The sequence below is a fragment of the Nasonia vitripennis genome, chromosome 2 (assembly GCF_009193385.2).
Source record: "Nasonia vitripennis strain AsymCx chromosome 2, Nvit_psr_1.1, whole genome shotgun sequence".
Taxonomy (NCBI): Eukaryota; Metazoa; Arthropoda; class Insecta; order Hymenoptera; family Pteromalidae; genus Nasonia; species Nasonia vitripennis.
The window spans coordinates 20,281,452-20,296,621 of record NC_045758.1 but is presented as its reverse complement, the minus strand read 5'-3'; the positions used below and the strand labels follow the sequence as shown (position 1 = coordinate 20,296,621).

Here is a 15,170-nt window from a genome sequence, read left to right as displayed (position 1 = left end):
ACATGAAATCTTATAGATATTTAATTGTTTTTAACTTACGAATCCTTATAAAAATTACTTTTTATTTGTTTTCTATCGTGTATTCCGGGTGCAAATACACACCATAAACCCTATAAATATTTTTGTTATTTGATTTTATTGGGTTCTTCCAACAGGGACAGGTCTAGATAGCTCATATTTTGCATATAGATTTCAAAAGAAATCTATATGTAAAATATGAGCTTTCTAGACCTGTTAGTTTTCGAATGAGAAAAAATGCAAAAATGGAGAAACAGGTATCGGTCTCAAAATCTCTCACAACTGTTAAAAGTCAAAATTCTAATTAATGCCTTGACAAAAAAGCTAAAATACTTATCACTTTCTTCATGTAAAAATACACTGGAAACGAGAAATACAATGTGCTAGAGATGGTAGTTTCTGTGTAACTGTCTACAAGCAAAATTTGATACGCTAAATTAAAAAATTCATATGGACCTCGATGTGAAAATATGAATGACAACAGTTAAATCATAATCATGTAGGTTATATGTTTTCTAGGTAGCATAGTAAGTATCTGTGTAAAATTTCAGTTGTATAGCTTTTTTATAATGCAAATAAATGGCATTTTAATGATAGACAAACCCACTGACTCTTATAGTGAACTTTTCTGCAAATTCACTATTCAAACCAATGATGACGACATTGAGCCTTATTAATATATTTATTAAAAAATAGTTTTGAGGGATTTAGTAACATGATACATGCTTATAAAATATTAGCAGACGTTAGTGTGTAGATTTTCTACCAGTGTTATTAGACAGAGATAGAATCAAGAGCGCGCGAAGCGCGCCTTTATTCCTAATATTATAAAATATTTGTCACAAAATATGCCCGAATCAAACGAAAATATATTTTAAAAAATATTCCTAAAATATTTTTCAATATTTCTCTCACAATATTTACAATCACAAATTTTGGCACAAATCAACACATTTTAGTATTCGGTATAAAATTTTGTTTAAATAAAGTTATTGGAAAATAAAAATTTTGGAGCTCACAACCAGAGTTTTGGTGTTATCATCCGGATGGTAACACCTATTTAGACCTTCATTATGTGAATTTTAATAATTTTAAACAACTTCCCTAGTGAAAAAGAATTCTGTGCCAAACTATGCCAAAACTGTTCCAAACTGTGCCATTGTGTGCCAATATTGTGTCAATATGTTCTAATATTGCGCCAATCTGTACCAAACTGTGCCGGATAGTGCGATAAAATTTGCACACAATTTTATTAATTTTCAGTATGACAAATTGTGCCAAACTGTGCCAAACTGTGCCATAAATGTGTTAAATGTCCAAAATGTTCATGTTTTGGCACAGTTGTGCTACAATTTTGACACAGATTAGCACAGTATGGCACAGAATTTTTTTCCACTAGTGCGTATCGTAATATACTTATTAGAAATAGGTGAATATTGAATTAACAAATCAGTAATTTATACTAAATAAAATAAGTTTCATTTTATTGAACTGGTATAAGAAAGAATTCTCGTCTGATAAATAGGACTGCTGTAGCGAGACGCCCGTGCGAGACTAAAACACTCGACAAAGGGTCTAGAGGCCTTCGACGCATATGCATAGTTTTCTCTCTTTCTAGACTCAGATTTCATGCTACAGCTCTGGACCTATACATAAGCAAGTCGAGTAATTTTTGTATAGTGCGTAACATCGTGAAACTATATTCTTAGTTATAGTATAAATTCATAGCAATATTCCAACAATACTATTAATTCTCCATTAAGTTGAATTCGATTTGCTTAATGTTAGAAGTTTTCACGATATATAATAGCAATAGAGAGAGAGAGAGAGAGAGAGAGAGAGAGAGAGAGAGAGAATAATTTTCTCCCCGCTTGAGCTCTAACTTTTTCTAACACGCTTGGAATTGACGATTTTCTACGCTACTTTTAGGCACGAAAAAAGGCCCATTTCATTCGCGTGTTGGGAAAAATACCTACAATGTGTTTGCACTGCCCAGATTTTCCTGCCTGATAACTACAACGAGTTTTCAGGGTCTTACGGTTACGATTATTAGTGGTGATTTGAATATTTATTTTATGTGGGTGTAGCGCTTGTAGCAGCGCCCTCTACCACGGCTTAGACTCCCGAATACAATTCTATACATACATCGCTCGTTACATTATGACGCCGAATAATGGTACACAAAATTACCCTACACTAACAGATATTTTCTACACCTATTTTTCATTATTTTACTACAATTAGAAACTCTACACAAGTGTGTAACCTATTGTTGTAACAATGATCTAACAGTAGGTTATACGCTTGTGTAGGGTTTCGCAGTGTAGTAAAATAATAAAAAATAGGTGTAGAGACTATCCGTGTAGAAAATATCGGCGTAGAATTTTTTCGTGTAGGAAAATAGGTTTGTGTAGGGTATTTATGTGTACAGTTTGTTCGGTGTCAATATAAGTTGGCTAACATTGCCAAATAGATCGCGCGCTCGCATACGAGCTACTCGAGTTACAAGGTCATCCTGGCATTCCTGAGGGACTTTCCACACACTACTGATGCGATGCGCTTGCGTTGTGCCTGTGTTATGCCTGCGCTGTGCTGTGTTCGCACAGTGCAGGCACAACACAGGCACAACGCAAGCGCAGCGCATCAGTGTGGAAAGTCCCTGACCATCTTGTATTTTGGGCTTCGGGCCACCCCCCCCCCTCCCGTCCCAGCCTGCAAATATAACAATTAGTTAAAAAAAAAAACCAGGCTATAGATATTGATTTGCCCTTTTATTCTACGTAAGAATTTCAATTTGCCCCTTTTTAGTTTTCTCAGGAAAAATAAATTAATAATTCAAATTTCATTTCAACTTTAAATAATCGTATCTCTTTAACCAAAACGTTTTTGAAAATCTAATGAACGTTAAAAAATTGCCCTTACGTCGATTCTATTTGCCCGCTAGTCAAACATGAAAAATATTTATGCATTATAATCTAAAATAATAAAATAGTGTTGTGGAATATGAGCCTTTGATTTGTTGCTATACTCACGTATATGCGGTGTTGCCAAATCGCCGCGCAAGCAGGACAACTGGACAACACAGCTTGACAGCTTACATCCTCGTTATATATCTAGTTACTGTAAATTTTTTTTATCACTTTGGAAAAAATAATTTATTTCGCATACATTAATCACCAAAATTAACTCGCAAATGTGTAGTTCAAAAACAGCAGGGCTGTTTTGAGTCGATCGTGTACAGCAGTAATCAATTAAAACGATTTTTCTGTATCAACACTGCACATAGCACATAGCAAGTTTCACCTTGCTTTTATTAATAACTCCGATTTACAAGTACCATTGTATACATACCAGCTGTCAAGCTGTGTTGTCCAGTTGTCCTGCTTGCGCGGCGATTTGGCAACACCGCATATACGTGAGTATAGCAAAAAATCAAAGGCTCATATTCCACAACACTATTTTATTATTTTAGATTATTATGCATAAATATTTTTCATGTTTGACTAGCGGGCAAATAGAATCGACGTAAGGGCAATTTTTTAACGTTCATTAGATTTTCAAAAACGTTTTGGTTAAAGAGATACGATTATTTAAAGTTGAGATGAAATTTGAATTATTAATTTATATTTCCTGAGAAAACTAAAAAGGGGCAAATTGAAATTCTTACGTAGAATAAAAGGGCAAATCAATATCTATAGCCTGGTATTTTTTTTATTAACTAATTGTTATATTTGCTGGCTGGCTCGGGGGGGGGGGGGGCTTCGTTGATGTCGCGCCAGACTCGCAGCAATATCAGCAACAGCGCAGTAGCCGTCTGCCCGCGCGCGAGTACTTACACAAGGCTCAGCCCTCGACGCGGTCGCTGATGCGAGAACTCGTATAGTCGTCGCGCATAGTCAGTAATCAGTATTGTCAGTCTCACTGCCTCAGTCAGCAGCAGCCAGCAGCGCAATCTCTGCGTGTATATGCGTGCAGATCAGTGAGAGGACAAACAAGTAGTCGAGACTGCCGAGATGCCACTGCAGGGAAGCCTGCTCCGGCGAATTTGCTGCTGCAGGTAAGAGAGCTGCTCGGGCGCCTCCTCGATTCCGAGTTTCCGAATGCCTGCCATTAACCTACATAAGTCAATCCCATCTCATCGCATTAGTGAGTTGTCTCGTTGTTTCTCGTTATTCGTCTACGCAATCAGTGCGTTCTTCTTGTTAACATAAGTAGGCATCTAAATGCAGCTTGCCGATATTGCTTTATATAACGGAAGTGCAGCAGCTTCATCATTCTCATAGCTACCTATACGTATATATAGTGTATACATGGATTGAAATGTACGAGAAAGCCCGAGAGCAGATCGATCACTCGTATATTTACGTGAGTTGTGATAAACCTTCATGTTTGTATTATCCCAAGCCAATATCTGGGTTTGTTTTTGCTTCTCGCCTCGCGCACGGTCATAGACACACACACACACACACACACACACACACATACATATACATGAAGTGCTCGTGCATATACTTATACGGTCGAGATATTTACTCCTTTTTTTGAGCAGCATTTTGTGACACGCTCGCAGAACGATTTTTATGTAGTTCAGTTTACACTTAAAATATTTCTTTTTATTGAAATAAGAATTTTATATGTTTATGTACACAAATAAAATATGCAGAAAGGTACGCTTACAATAAGACCACTCCGTGAACAAGTATCTACCATGAACAAAATGTGAGGGGCATGGCAAGTTACGTAGTAAATATCTTTTGAGTAATTTGTAATCGATCAATATATTACTTGAGTTTAAATTACCAATCATTCGACTCAGACCTCAATTAAAATATAATGATTTTTTGTTTTCCGTATTATATATAAAATAATATGATTGTAAACTCGACTTTTTATAATTGATCTCAGTTGTTTTATAATCTGTATTTTCACTGAAAACAAAATTATTGACATGCATGATGATACGCAAAACATCAAACATGCCTAACCTTTTTACTTTGGTTAAGTTTTTTTTAGAAATTTCATGTCTTTTTGAGCAAACTTATTGAAATAGCTAAAACTTGTTCTAAAAATAAAATACATAATGATGGGGTTCAGGTAGTGCATACTCTCATAGAAATTACGCCATAAGATATGGCCTGTCGATAACTAGTGGCCATATTTTCTTATCATAATATGTCAGGATACTTTGACATAATATGTCCACATTATGTTGAGTACTTGACCCCACTAATGGGTTTATAACCTAAAATTCATAAACTTAATAATCAAATTTACTTTAAATCAGTAAATTTTAAAATCATTGACGTTTAAAAAAAGGTTTTTACAACAAATTTGGAAAATAAAAGGTAATATGTTAGTAATGGCAATCTAACCTTACACATAATTCATGCATGTATACAAAAACATGACTACACTCAACACTCACACTAAAATGTACACTTTTTATGTGGGTTTAGATATTAGAAACATTAAGTAAAATTTGTGTATTCAAGATTATCAATGATGAAGTGTAAAAGTGATGATCTTGACAGATATTCCCAACACAGTGTTTGAGTCAGTCGCAGGCAGTATTCATCGTTATAGTGCCTTACATATAGTGTATTCGTGCAAGATGTTTTATTTGTAGTGTAGATGCTTATTTTATTATGTAGAAACAGGCTAGCGTAACAATTTTTGCTTGACTGTCTTTTCTAGCTGATCCACATCGAACCCCATGGCTCAAGGGGCAAAATTTACACATGGGTGTTTATATGAAAATTTAAACTAATGTACTTGAGATAAAGACAAGTGGATATATTGTTTTAACAGCTTGAAACAAATCACCATGCAAAATTTCAGCCCTCTAAGTATGATAGATTTTAATTGAGAGCAAAATCAAATTCTCAATGATTGTACGATTACTTTTATCAATTTTTCTTTTTACTCTCAATTAAAAACTTTCAATTAAAAAACATACTTAGAGGGCTGAAATTTTGCATGGTGATTTGTTTCAAGCTGTTAAAACAATATATCCACTTGTCTTTATCTCAAGTACATTAGTTTAAATTTTCATATAAACACCCATGTGTAAATTTTGCCCCCGGAGTCATGGGGTTCCATGTGAGTCAGCTAGAAAAGACAGACAAGCAAAAATTGTTACGCTAGCCTGTTTCTACATAATAAAATAAGCATCTACACCACAAATTAAATATCTTGCATGAATACACTGCATATAAGGCAATATAATGATAGATACTGCCTGTGACTGACTCGTACACTGAGTTGAGAGAATGTCTGATGTCAGGATCATCACTTTTACACTTCATCGTTGATAATCTTGAACACACAAATTTTACTTAATGTTTCTAATATCTAAACCCACATAAAAAGTGTATATTTCAGTGTGAGCGTTGAGCGGGGTCATGTTTGTATGTACATATGCATAAATATGAGCAAGGTTAGGTTGCCATGTATAAAACGTTCGCCATAATTTTATGGCATATTGTGCCCACTTACCGTCGCCTGTTCACAGGTACATATGGCCACGATATGCCACAGAATCTGGCTATACTGGGCATAAAATTTGACATATCGTGGCCATATCATATTAGCCTTAATTTCCTACGAGGGTACTGGGATTTTTATTAGGGAATATCGATCTCTCGTGTATTGTATCCAGGTGCATGAGGTCGCCGATGACAGGGTCTTGGTGATACGCTCCATAGCTTTTGGTGTCTAGAATCAGTTTTTACACTTAGACAATGAAAGCTACAGAGAGCCCTACCTCGATCGCGACATTGTCGACCGCATATACCTAGACAGTAAACATAACTTATTTGAACACTTTTGCACTAGCGGTGCGCACTGCATGACTTTGTTATCGGTCACCCTAGACCGCATTCATGGCAGATATTGATACGTGGATACAAAAGTCTACAGCGCGCAATATATTTCGACAGCATCGTCATCGAAGACCCTTGGCACCTATAGACACCGAGCGTGATCGGCTACCGCGAAACGATATTTGCATGTATGCACGGAAAGTCACAAAATCCACTTCCTGTGCCCCGTAATCAGTGACCCCGAACACTCAGAAAGTTTGTGCAGCGACAGTGCAGCAGCTGTTCAAAAACATAACCTTAAATTCAAGCAGATAATGTAAACACATTTATTCTGCGCAGCTTATAGAAATCTGTGGGAAAGCGATACCCAACTGTATTACACATAATAGCTTGTGCGGTCAACTTTACGGTCTTACCACACTGGAGAAAAAAGTAGAGATACTGTTTTGAGCATTCGTGATATATAAACTCGCTTATTATAAAACGAAACGGCTTTTCTACAAATATTTTCGTTGGACATCATAGTTTAGCTCAGAAAACATACCGACAAGCCAAAAAAACTCACGAACAGTAACGATAAGCATTTTTTTCTGTATCATGAAAAATCCGAACACCAATATAGAAGTAAATAGTGTTACGGGAGCCGCGGCTTCGTCTGCTTCTCAAACTCGCCTTCGTGGCGCTACCGCGCCACTTGACAGAGGTCTACGCTCGTTGCGGCAGCACTCAGCAGGCTGAAAATTTATTTGATCAAGCTTCCTCGCATAGTAAGGTTATATTGATAGTATTATACTCTTAGCTGTAACGTCATCAACATGGTGGTGGGGAAGACCATTCAAAATGCATTAACAGTATAAGAGTAAAGGTAGTTTTGTTAAATTCTAACTTATTGAGTTATGACAGCTCTTGGTTTTTTTTTTATTATAATATGTGATAGTAAATATTATTTATCCAAAATTAGCAAGAATTTTAATTATTTGAAAGTATTAATGAAGTATGTAGCTAATGGGTGTGTGTGAACAGTTGTAATGCAACGTATGTAATGTACACTTGACGTTAACTTATTCGTTTGCAATATTTTAAACTGAATGGCAACGTCGCCTGGTTTTTGACGATCTTTGACGGTACCTACGTTTGTCAATGCGCATAGTTCATTATCATGATTGTCTGGCTGTTACCGTCAAAAGCCACGCGACGTCCCACGTAAAGAACCTATGTATAGATTATATATAAGTTATATATAGAGCTCTATTTATAATTTATATATAATCAAATAAAAAAACAATTTGATATATGATTTATATATAAATTATATAAAGTTTATATATAATCAAATAAAAACGTATATAGTTTTTATATATTTTTATAGTAATTTATATATTTTTAATACTTCGATTAAAAATATTTTTTTATAAACCGTTTTTACATGCAATATTCAAAAATTGCGATTTTTTCCGAATAAATTAGGTGGTATATATACGTAGCTATCATAGAATAAGTGTTTTTCGTCGACTTCGTTCAACAGTAAAAGGTGAATACAAGTACATGTCGGACGCATTGGAATAAGAATATCGCCTAGATCAATATTTATTTGAGGATGAAGTATTAGAGATTCAGTCGAATTACAAATTAATTGGCGCACTAAAAGAAGCACATTATTATCAACTAAAATAAAAAACAAAATCTCTCCATAAAAAGATCTTCTATTCTAACTTGATCTAATTTTTCCTCTTCTTCTAACTTTGATACATTATTGTCTTTTCCCTCTCTCCCGCTAATCGCCTAAAACGCGGCTGATTGCAACAATAACAGATCAATATGACGAGATTGAATACCGCATGTAAAAATGGTGTATAGAAAAAAATTTGTCAATTCAAGTAATAAATATATAAACTTTATATAATTTATATATACATTATATATCAAATTCTTTTTTTATTTGATTATATATAAATTATATATAGTTTATATAACTCCAATTCTATATATAAATTATATATAGAGCTCTATATATAACTTATGTATGATCTATACATAGTTTTTTTACGTGGGGTTGCCATTCAGTTTAAAATGTTCCACGTGAATGTGTTACCGTCGAGTGAAGCATATGTAGTAAAACCGTATACCTACCCTTTATACAGTAAAGTAAATGACAAGATTACGAGCAAGCTGGAAAAAATTATCACGTTCAAGAAAAAAACAGTGAGAAAACTGGAAGACGGAAATAAATAAATAAATAAATATATATATATATATATATATATATATATATATATATATAGCGGCATAGACGACAGAGCGTGCTTCTCTTCATCTGAAACCCGGTTTTGGAGTTAGTTTTCGCCGCATGGAAGACAGAGTTTTCGTTTTCGTTGCGAGCTCGCAACACGTACTACTATTCGATGCAAAGGTTTCTTAGCGAGCTAGTCATCACGGCAATCTCGGTTTTCGTGCGATCTTTCGTTACAAGCCCTCATTTTATTCTTGTTTTCGTCATAAAATAACTTTCGGTGCTGGCGTTCGCGGTTGCCCCGAAACGCGTGCGAGTCTTCGTTAGGAGCGTCGATATCGTGTCGAACACGAACACCACAGCTTGTCGTCCCTCACAACTTTTGACGGACAGTCATTATTGACGTGAGTGCCGGTCACGACTATGAGAACTAATCGAAAGATGCTCGCGCTCACGTCAGTCATGACCGTCCGTCATAAGTTGTGGGACAACAAGCCTATGGTGTCTTCGACACGATATATTTGTCGGACGATATCATATATGCCTATGCACCATACATAAACGAGTGGAGCTTGAAGGATTCCGGCCCTGTGAAATCGAAGATGAAAATTTTCATTTTTGCCCAAACTGTATACATGTGTTCTATATGTTGTACCTGACTTCCAAAAAAATTTCAGCGCGATTCCTTCATTTGGCTTCGAGTTCTAGCTGGTCAAAGTTGAGGTTTTAAGGGGTCAAGCCTGGATTAAATCCTGCAAAAAACAAAAAGATATTCTTCTAGTCTGAGGGGGCATGTTTAAGGTACATTTTAAGCCCGGATAGAGTAAATAAGACGGTCCGGATCTTTCAGAAAGCCATAGCAAGTGACTAAAAACACTTATTTATGTAGTGAAATATCATGAATTTTGGTCAATGATTTTACAAGGTATAAACATGGTTTTGATAGAATTTTTTTTCAATTTACATCAAATAAAACATTTTTTGGTAAGAAGAATATCTTTTTGTTTTTTTGCAGGATTTAACCCAGGCTTGACCCCTTAAGCAATTTGCGCATTTTTTGCCTATTTTCTATGATTTGTAGCTCATAAGGGATGCATTTTTAACTAAAACTACCCAGATACTTTTTTTTTTTTTTATTTTCTGAATTTTTCAAAAAAAATACCCGATATCGGGTATACGTATCGGTAGACATGAAATGTACTAGGTTATAAGTGTCAAATTTGCATGTAAGACCACTTATTAGCCATCATATCATGTTTGTTTTCTACATAACTTCTAGTAGAAGGTCAGGCTCATTCTGAAACTTTACAGCTACTTTTTTACTATAAAAAGGTATCTTTTTACTGTATTGAGGTTTGTCAGAGTCCGGATCGAACATTCAGATTTTCATATTTTAAGGTTTAAAATGCAAATAACGTAGTCTTAACAGACATAGGACTTTAAAAGTATTTTTATTAAAAAATTCAGAAAATTTCACAAAAAAGTATCGGGGTAGTTTTAGTTAAAAATGCATCTCTTATGAGCTACAAATCATTGAAAATAGGCAAAAAATGCAAAAATTGCTTAAAACCTCAACTTTGACCAGCTAGAACTCGAAGCCAAATGAAGGAATCGCGCTGAATTTTTTTGGGGGGTCAGGTACAACATATAGAACATGCATATACAGTTCGGGCAAAAATTAAAATTTTCACCTTCGATTTCACAGAGAACCACTCATATATATATATATATATATATATATATATATATATATATATATATATATATATATATATACAGGGTGACCCAATTTAAACGGGCACCGCTCATAACTCGTCAGGGACAGCCACAATCGAAAAAATGGTAGAGACCAAAGTTGTAGGATATCGAAGGGGCAACCCGATGGTGACCTTGGATTTGACTTTGAACGCGTTTTTCAAGGTCATTTGAAGGTCAACTTTGGTTTTTTAAATAGGAACCCCATTCTTTTATTGCGGGAATGGAAAGAGCGGTAAATTTTACGTTCAGAATGGTATGTTCGGTTGCGGCACTGAAGGTCATCTCAATGTCCTGCGGCCAGAATGAAACCCCGCCTACGTAATTCCTCTAGCAACGCCAAATTAAAAAAAAGTGGTAGAGACCAAAGTTGTTGTATAGGGGGGGGGGGGGGGGGAGAATTGTGACCTCGAATTTGAGCCAGTCCTACAAGGTCATTTCAAGGTCAAATTATTTTTTTCAAACTTTACTTTTACTTTGTATCCGAGATGAAATCCCTTCTTAGATGTTCTCTGTCCAGCGGCCAAGACGCAAATGAGCCCTCGCTAGCGTCCAAACATAAGTCTTGCTATTCCCCGAATGATCCCTTCCGACGGTTAACTTGCGAATGACTCCTCTAGGTGGTCGCCACCTACCTACCCGAACTCCTGATGTGCGAAAAATAAAAATGGCTCCCGAAATATGCCTTTTAAAATAAGTCCCGCGCTCAGTCTTGCCACCGCGACTCCGTCGAACCTTCCCCTACGACGCTTAACTCACGAATGATTTTCAAGCAGGCGCCCCGGCCCCGCGCCGTACCTGCCGCCCGAACTTTCGATTTGCAAAAATAAAAATAGCCTCTGAAAATTGTCGAAAGAGTCTCACACTCGGCCTTCCGCCAAAAATATTAACGAAAATTTTTATTAAAAAGCCAATCATCGATACAGAAAAAGATTAAGTAAAACATCGAAGTATTGTAGAAAAACGTCAAAGTTTGATAAAAACGTAAAAAAAATATTAAATGTTTTATTTTTAAAAAATCATAAATTGATAAACCGTAATGCCAAAATATGAATAGAATTTTACAATAAAAAGCCATCGATACAGAAAAAGAAAAAGTAAAACATCGAAGTATAAAGTAAAAAAGTTTTTATATTTATTTTACACACATTTATTATTTGAATCAGAAATAAATTGCATTATGTTTTTTTAAATAACGTTGTTGTTTTTCCATTTAATTTATTCATAAATTATTATTGTTTTAAGTATACATAGATATACATACATACGTATGTTTGTATACATATGCTATACACACATACATGTAAACACGCATGTTGAAAATACATATGTATAAGCAGAATTATAAAGTTTGTAATACATACCATGTCGTCACACAGATTATACATACAATTACTGGCAACAGTTAATATAATTATTTAGTGATAATTCCACTGTATAAATATTTTAATTCTATTAGAAATATTTTTGCAGCAGAAATTGGTAGGTACTTAAATTTTTTGCACTTTTCTATTAGATAAGTAATAATAAACAACCAACAACACTAAAAAATGTATGTTCATTATTTAAACTTGTACAATATGTAAGCTGTAAAATATTGTATTTAACACGATAATAATTAATTAATAACATACATATTAATATAAAATATTGCATCTAAAGTTATGTTAATGTAAAAAAATTTTTATCTAACGTAACAGAATATTTATTATTGTTAACAAATGAAGATTGTACTTTTTACATCATTTCATTTAATATTAAAAATAATACGAATATACATTTTCTATTAAAATTTTTGTATTAATGTCATGTATAAAAAAAGTTCTGCAATACGTAATGAAGGTATTTCTTGAAGAATCAATTTACTTAAAATTAAAAAATGTTTGATATAATTTCAAGTCATAGCGATTATTCTAGAAAATATTGTTTAAGAGCTAAATATTCCGATTAATTACCCATATTTTAAATGTATGTATAAGTTTGATTTCACTTCATAAAATTTAATAAGTTAAAATAAATCTTTTACTAAAATACAATTTTAACTATTTTATAAGTTATCTATTAAAATTTACTTTTAACACTTTTGGAATTACAAAATATTTATTTATTATCTATTTCATAAAAGCTTCCTAATCAATAAATTATTTTATAATAAAAAATTAATAATTACTATTTGCAATTAAATAATTGTTTAAGTAGTTTTTTATTTATTATTTTTTGCAGAAAACAGTCTAAGTTCTAGTAATGCAGTAGAATTTTTAAATTTATTTAGATATTTATCGACTTCAAATACTAATTTAATAATTGAAAATATGTGATTTGAGTCATTTTTTTTATTTTTGTAATATTTATAATCTAAGTAAATATGCCGGACTATAGTCGAAGCGAAATTGTTGATATTTTATTGATTTTGGGAGAGTGTCGAAGAAATTATAATGCAGCAGCACAATTATATCGGAGGCGTTTCCCAAACAGAAATCATCATCCATCTCGAAGTACGATCCAGAGAATTGAACAGCGAGAGAGGCGAGGACCTCAAAGATCATGGTACGCTAAATGATTAAAATCTTTTCTTCTATTTTAAATTTACTACTTCGTTTAAAGTGCAACATTTTACACGCTTTCAGGCTCCGGAGTCGAAAAAGTGGGTGCTGTTTGAAAAAAAATAATTTGACCTTGAAATGACCTTGTAGGACTGGCTTAAATTCGAGGTCACAATTCTCCCCCCCCCCCCCCCCCCTATACAACAACTTTGGTCTCTACCACTTTTTTTTAATTTGGCGTTGCTAGAGGAATTACGTAGGCGGGGTTTCATTCTGGCTGCAGGACATTGAGATGACCTTCAGTGCCGCAACCGAAAATACCATTCTGAACGTAAAATTTACCGCTCTTTCCATTCCCGCAATAAAAGAATGGGGTTCCTATTTAAAAATCCAAAGTTGACCTTCAAATGACCTTGAAAAACGCGTTCAAGGTCAAATCCAAGGTCACCATCGGGTTGTCCCCTCGATATCCTACAATTTTAATCTCTACCAATTTTTTAAATTTGGCGTTGCTAGAGGAATTACGTAGGCGGGGTTTCATTCTGGCTGCATGACCTTGCGATGACCTTCAGTGCCGCAACCGAACATACCATTCTGAACGTAAAATTTACCGCTCTTTCCATTCCCGCAATAAAAGAATGGGGTTCCTATTTAAAAAACCAAAGTTGACCTTCAAATGACCTTGAAAAACGCGTTCAAAGTCAAATCCAAGGTCACCATCGGGTTGCCCCTTCGATATCCTACAACTTTGGTCTCTACCATTTTTTCGATTGTGGCTGTCCCTGACGAGTTATGAGCGGTGCCCGTTTAAATTGGGTCACCCTGTATATATATATATATATATATATATATATATATATATATATATATATATATATATATATATATATATATATATATATATATATATGTATGTGTGTGTGTGTGTGTGTGTGGGATGTACGGAGGTGAAGTGTGAAAGAAAGACTTAAACTCTTAGTAAAAACAGTATATTTGAAGTATTGGCTACATCGTCTGCGTTCTGCGCTGGCAGGATTAGAACTAACCCTCCTAGGGGTTGCCGGTCGGCACCCTGGCCGTACCTGCCCCCGCCACTCACCCTCACTCATCCTTACTCGTGCATCATCACCCACTCATGCGTCGGTCGCTCTCGGGCCCAACAGCTGGCCCTGGCGTGTTCCCCACGTGCAGCGCTTGCGCTGAGCCCTCCGCTTTTGCCGCCGTCCCACCTATCATAAACTCATAAAATCCTTCTCGCTCGATTCACTCATAAAACCTTTCCTCGGGCTTTCTCCGGTTTATGACATAATCCGGTCTTCCTCTTAAACCTCACGTTCCGTCCCTCGCATCCTTCCTCTCTCATACACATACACGCTCTCTATATCACTCCCCCCCACACACACACACACACACACACACACATATATATATATATTTGGGAGTGAGGTGGCGCAGGAGAGTGAAGGAGAATGTGAGGTGAAGAAATCGAATAACGCGGAACTTGATGTTTCGGAGTGGTAGTTTTATTTTGTCGTTGATTATGTGACAATATCTGGAGGTGATGCTACTCGTGTCGTGGCTCCAGTCGAACTGTTTCTGGTAGGCTTCAGCATCGACCCTCGAAGGTCTCAATCGTTCCGCCTCCTGTACCGATCGCCGATCGGATTGGCAGGGACGGAGCACGCGCGGTCCGGATAGCGCGTCGGTGGCGAGGGCAGCTGGCCCAAACGGCCGGCCGTTTACTGTTTTATTACGCCAGGGATTACCCGCGCCGGCGAGCTTTAGCCGCCCGCGTCGAGGTGC

At 35.5% G+C, this 15,170-nt stretch overlaps 1 protein-coding gene across 8 annotated transcripts in view; it reads left to right on the top strand.

Moving 5' to 3' along the window:
* Positions 1 to 3,809: 3,809 nt before the first annotated feature.
* LOC100678870 overlaps positions 3,810 to 15,170 on the top strand; it is a 78,454-nt gene continuing 67,093 nt past the window's right edge. For 5 of the 8 annotated variants that reach the window (XR_004226649.2, XR_004226648.2, XM_031923076.2 and 2 more), the window contains exon 1: positions 3,824 to 4,075. The gene's annotated coding sequence lies outside the window, so the exon portion shown is untranslated. Of the gene's footprint in view, positions 4,076 to 4,161; positions 4,384 to 15,170 lie in introns of those variants that run through there. The other 3 variants (XM_031923077.1, XM_031923073.1, XM_031923074.2) reach the window with 2 other exon arrangements.